Below are 6,304 nucleotides of genomic sequence, written 5' to 3' on the forward strand. Positions count from 1 at the left end.
GACAAACAGTAAGTGACATGTAGGAAGAACTAAAGGTACCATCTTGGATTGGGAAAGCCACATACAGGTGAATGGAAAAATTGCCATTGTAGAAAAGGTAGTGCAATGCATGCAGGGAAGGAAACACAGACACCTGGGAAGTAGAAAATATGGCCACAAGAAGCAAAAGAAAAAAGAAAAGAAAAAGAGAAAAAAAAAAGTCCTGCAAGCATGTAAGAAAAATTACAGGGACTGTAAGCGAACGCGATGCGACCCAGAGCCTAAGAGAGGACTCCCGAGCCACGCCACTGTTGAGAAAACAAGTTGCGGCCCAAAAAAGTGGCCCTCAGTGGGACCAGCCACCCGAAACGCGGACCGTCAATCCGACCGCAGCAGGTCCCTGCGGCGTCACATATGCTGTCAGACAGAGCAGTACCAAGGTACTGGGTTCGAGAGGTGTAGGCAATTTAATTTAAAAAAAAAAAAAAAAAAAGTGCAATACAAATACAAAAAAGTTGTTTAATTGTGAGTGAACCAGAGTCCTTAATGTCAGGTCAAATAATAAGTGTGTGGACATGTTCCTGTTTCTGGCTAAAATACAAAAGTCAGAAGTCAATCCATGGGTTTTGGAAATGGTAGGTCGATGGGGATTGCAGTGGGACAGTCAGAGTCAACACTATTCTCATTGTACTGTGAACTGTGCACTCCTATATAAAAACTGAGGCCAGAATGTGGAACCTCAATAAAGGTTCTAGTTACTATCAAAAGGAGCTCTTTACATGTAGTGGTCACTTGTCCATTTTCAAAGGATTTCATTGGCAGGATGTGTGGAGCAATTATACGTATCCTAGCTACCACTGGGTCCTTCATTGTAGCTATTTCTCATTATGGCTGTTTTGCTTCTGCACAGTTTTAGACTGTACGTCAATGTGCGCTCTTGGCTTTTTGACTGGGGGTCACAGCTGGAACAGCAAGCGTTCAATCGAGTTCATGGACCAGTTATGCAATGAATATCACAATACAAGAGCGGGTTTTAGTGGCTTTACTTAGGATAACTGTGGATATCGTGAATCAAACCAGAGAAAAAAAAAGAAATGATGTGCCCTTAGTAGGGTAAATGTCATACTAGGAAGGACGTTTGCTGTAGTCAAAAATATAGATCGGACACAAAAGTATAGATCGCTTTGGCAGCAGTAGAAAGAAGGTATCCGCTGCTGGGCCATGCTCAGATAGAGCAAAGAAGTAAGTTAGCCACAGGTTGTGGGCCTTGGGGTGTGGAAAACGCACACTTAATTCTTTCACAGCCGATAGGGAAACTCGTCACGTCATTGATCCTTATTAGACAGGTATCTTAAGAATATATAGAAATTAAAATGTAGAATAAAAACGATTGTGTCGTGAGGAAATTTCAGATCAGGTGATGAATCGCTGATAGGCCATCGTGGCCCTTGATCCTTGTGGCACAGAGAAATCGAGTACAACTAACGTGGGTAATAACACCCGACAGAAAGTGCCTTCGGTTAATCTGTTGTCCAATATTGGCGAAATACTGCACTCCCCTCAAAGAAGTAGGGCTTGTCATCAGTAAAAGAATGCCTCCATTTTGAGAAAGTGTAACTCAAGTGTGTACTGTGCAAATCACAATAGGTTAGTTTTATACTACAGAAATGTGAGGTTTTCGAAGGGAAAATACTAAAACGATGGTACAAAGGAAGGAGCATATTCAGTATCTGTAAATAATTGGAGGGTCTCTACAGATGCGTAAATAAGAAAAGGCGACAGTAAGGGAAAGAGGTGAAAGGTTAAAAAACGCGCTGCACTTTCATAAACACAGCTCATCTTCATAGTTTGCCAGGATGCACAGGGGGCATCCTGTCCGGGCAGCTCAGAGCATCCCAGAGCGCTCTCGCGCCCGTTAGTGATGTACAAAACATTAAGATTCGTTTTCGCTTATAAACACATCAGGAACATTGTATCTATAACCTGCTCTGTTAAAATATAGTCATGTGTACAGGTTAGTACGTTCTTACTGCGTGAAACGATTGAAACACCTTGGTGCCAGATGTTATTAACCATTAATAAAAGGCTTGAAGAACCCTTTAAGTAGCGGTTTATTTCCTATGCAGTTTTGGAATCATCATTGCTAATACTCAGCACGGTGAAGGAGAGCCACCCACCGGGGTTTCCGTGGCAATAACGCATCAATGCAACTGTGCCAACAGCTACACATACGGAGTTGGGCGCAGGTGCGTGGCAGGAATATGCTGCAAGCCCTCGTACCTGCTGGTTAAATAAAACCACACGCTGGGGTGTCTGGAGCAGTAATGCATCACTGGAATTCAATTCTACTATTAGCCACACATATGGAGTTAGAAGCAGGTGTACGGCGGGCGAGAATGCGCTACCGGCTCTCACACCTGCTGGTTCAGAACAGCCGCCCACACGCGTGTCCGTGGCACTTACGCACCAATGCAGTAATTAACCGTTAGCGTTTATAACCCCGTTTGACTTACCCGTTGAGTCAAATCTCATCTCGCCATGTAATTCCCGGTGCCCAGCGCATTCAGCGCCCGACTGTACACCTCCCGCTTGGAAACGAGTACCGCGGAAGCCAGATGGAGAAGAGAAACGGAGACCCGGAGAAAAAAGAAGGGCACAGGTGGAAGAAAAGATGCTTAACCTGGGCACGGTAACAGCAGGGAAGGCAGAAAAAAACAGAACACGGGGAAAAAGAGAAGCAGGCTGAAGACCGGGTATCCCACGGAATTTCGTGCATCGGCTGCTCATCGGCTCCCTTCGGGGCTCCTCCTTCTTCATGCAGAATTGGCTCATCACGGAGAGCTCACTCCCAGCTCCGCCCCGTCTCGGAGAGCAGCGTCTCACTCAGACAGAAATAGTCGTATGACGAGCTTAGCTTAGGTTGTGAGGTGCGGGAACGCTGATCAGCGCGCACCAGCTTTTATAAGGACACTAAAGTGATTCCAAAACCCGTCCTCTTTTCTTTCTTTTGGGAGGTACCAACCTATCACTGTGGTAAAAAAAATCGTAAAGATAACCGTGGCGACACTTTCCGGAAACGGGCTTTAAGTCACAGAAACGTATACTTGGGTTTTCTTTCGCACAGTTCTCTGGTGGGTGGGTGGGTCACAATTATTTCCTTGGAAACTGCTGTTTCTTGTCTTCCAAGTAAAGCAGCGCATGGCGATGGCTTGGTTATTCGGTCACTGAATGAACAGTGATAGGAGGTCAAAGCGATATTTTGTTTTCATGATAGGTCTTACACTTATTTTTGTAGGCATGAACCACAGTGGAGTTCCCTAAATGACACAGGATTCTGTAGGATGAGATTGGACAGGGCTTTAAATGGGGTGGGTCCTACCGACACCAATTAACCCGACTTTGAAACAGGTCCCTATGGGTTCTTTATTGGTGTCATTAACTTTACCGGCAAAAGACTGATTTCTCAGCGACTGTAAACACCCTTAAGGTGTTCCTTGCCAGCAATGTATTCCCTGTTAACATTTCCCGGTTTGACGTCATCTACTGCTCCCTGAGAACACTTGATTTTTTTCAAGGTGTTGTGTTTGTGTAGTTTTTTTTTCATGCAGCACATGATTATTGCGTAGTGCATGCTATGAACTGCAGGCCTGCCAACTCACTCAGTGCTACCGTTTGCAACGCACGTTCTGCTCCTTTTACACAGTTGAGAGAGCGTAGCTTATATAATCTATATTAATATAAATGTTCATTAACTAATGTGTGCTAATGCTGCATAGAAACTGTAATAGTAATTTTGCTTAAAACGTGCACCTAAATTGTGACCACGGGGAGTGGCCACCAATGTATATGTGAACTAATAATGATGTTCAAAATGTTTATATTATGTTTAAATAAGTTTATACTAACGTTTGCGTTATTGAACCTGTACTGAAATCCTCATAGGCCTTAAGTTAGCATGAGCCGAAGTTTAGCTGCTTGGTTCTCATATTAAATGTATTTTTCTATCTTGCAGTGTGCTGACTCATAAAAGGACACGACCTTATTATTATTATTTTTTTCCTCCAAACTAGAAGACGAATGTAACCATGTTAGATCCGTTCTCACAGTTTTTTCTCTCGTTTGCAGAATAAATGTTAAAATTAAAATGAAACAGTGTAGATTAATGTAATGTACAAGGTCATTCAAACCAGTGAAGACAATGGAACTGCTGACCAAAGATGTGCAAAGAATTACAGAAGGATGAAATCATACTGGACGTGCCACCTCTGAAGACGTCAATTAAGAAGACCAATCAAAGACTTGTAAAATAATATGGGGTGAAGAGTTAGGTTACCTAATGTTCATTCTGATAGGTTAAAGATAGTGGGGTATAACAGATGACCAATAGAATTTTGGGGGAATGTACAACGAATAGGGGATAAAAACCCATGTCACGGGGAGTCAGGAAAAATTAGGTAGGGAATGCTATTGATTTTATCCAGAAACTTTGTCACTCTGTTTGGTGACTTGTTGGTTTACTTAAAACCATCCTTGCCCTTAGAATTGTCAATTTTTACACTTTACCTCCATATGAGGGAAGTGCCCTTTTGCCCCAGAACTGAGTTCTGACAGATGGCGATTGACTGATGTCCTGAAGACGAAGACTGAACCTGTGTGCTGACCTAATCTTTGGAGGGTAATTATGACAATGCAATTGTGATTTGTCTGTTTGCTTTTCCTTTCTAGGTACCATCAGCTTACTTTTGACAGAGACCTTAGTTAGATGTTTTCCAAATTAGTGTTCTAAGTTGTTTTGCATGAAGCCCAACATGCAAATGCCAATCAGTGGTTAGGACAGGTGTTCATTAAACCGACGCAAATAGACAAACGACTGAATCTATGCTTTGTTGAACTGACGCATTACTGATACTTTGCTAAAATTGATCTATGTTCACGCCGTGTTATGTTCTGATGTTTGTAATTCTGGCTCTAATGAAATCTTATCAAAGTTGCCATATCATGACTATGCTATTATGTTTCTTGGTTTTGAGATTGACGCACCTGCTAGTAGATTGTAATCAATAGGGAATAAAACTTATAAACTTCTACTAAACCAGTGTGGTTATTCATGACTGAAAGGTCATGGTATATGCTTGAATTGATTAATGACTTTGACTAAAGTGAAATATATTGTTGTGATAAATATTGATGACATCATAGACGTATTGATCGACATATTGATTAGCTATCTCGTCCTAAGGTGTCTCTCAACTGGGTCAAAAGATTCATTGGCCTAAAATGAGTCCTGATGTGTAATAAATTATCATAAAGGGACGCGTTAACAGTTCTGGTAGCAGAGCGACGGTTTGGCCCTTTGGGGCCCTAGGACGGAGAATCATTGTTTAAATTGTTTTTCTGAGATAATGCAAATTGGAGGTATGATGTGTTTCTAAATTTACCATGACTTTCCCGGGATCTCGGAGCCTGCCTAAGTGAGTTGGGAATGTTCTCGGTGTCCTAGCATGTGTGGTGTAGGATTTGCGCTTGCTTAGCTTATGCATTTGCAGGTGATTTGTGAAGTTTGTGTGTATCTAGGCCAGGTAAGTGTTGTTTTAGTAGGAGTGGGCGTACTCCGTAGTATGAGAGTAGGGAAGTCGGCGTACTTCAAATGAGTGTGGCGCTTTGTGCTCAAAATTATCCACGTGGTTGGTTGTTCATGTACGGACCCGTCGTGGTCTAAGACTCCAGAGTATATTGACAAGTGTAGGAGACACTTGGGTTTATGTTGTAATTTGTGCGGTTTAATTAGGTCAATCGGGCGTGGTTGACAAGTCGAGTCTGAGTCAAATTGTATGTGTGAAACCTTCAATGGAGATTTGGCAAGTTCTAAAGTGCACTAGGACAAACCATTGACAAGTCGAGAGTAGGATTCGTGGGTCGAATTCTGCTTGCGGGTGTGGGAACTGAGAAGGGGAGAGTAGCAGCCGAGGCTTCAAGTGAAATCTCTATAAAGTTCTGAAGCAGATGTGATACCCTTCCTGTAGTAAACTGGCAGATTTGTGTTGTTGTTGTTAAAGGTGCTCGCAGTGCTTTTTGCATTAGTTTGATGTGAATTCAGTGAGGGGCGGACAAGCCGCAAGACTTTGTCAGCTGCAGTGTGTGAGTGTGACGTCAGTGGTGCCGCGCTGAGATAGGTCAGTTGTCGAGAGGGGTCGTGCACGGATTGGCTGCCGTCCGTGAGAGGCAATAGGTTGAAAAAGGTGGGTGAAGAGTGTCCTGGGAATCAAAGTCACTTTCAGATCAAATACAAACAAGAGAAAAGACGTAAAGATGAATTTTGTCAAAG

The 6,304-nt window shown here is 42.8% G+C and overlaps 1 protein-coding gene across 5 annotated transcripts in view; it reads right to left on the reverse strand.

The window, feature by feature from the left end:
• The window catches only part of LRRC7 (leucine rich repeat containing 7), a 1,681,735-nt gene extending 1,678,841 nt beyond the window's left edge, over window positions 1–2,894 (reverse strand). The window contains exon 1 of one of the 5 annotated variants that reach the window (XR_011202959.1): window positions 2,493–2,868. The gene's annotated coding sequence lies outside the window, so the exon portion shown is untranslated. Of the gene's footprint in view, window positions 1–2,492 lie in introns of all 5 variants that reach the window. The other 4 variants (XR_011202958.1, XR_011202960.1, XR_011202957.1 and 1 more) reach the window with 4 other exon arrangements.
• Between the last annotated feature and the right edge of the window lie 3,410 nt (window positions 2,895–6,304).

Source organism: Pleurodeles waltl, chromosome 4_2, assembly GCF_031143425.1.
Source record: "Pleurodeles waltl isolate 20211129_DDA chromosome 4_2, aPleWal1.hap1.20221129, whole genome shotgun sequence".
Taxonomy (NCBI): domain Eukaryota; kingdom Metazoa; phylum Chordata; class Amphibia; order Caudata; family Salamandridae; genus Pleurodeles; species Pleurodeles waltl.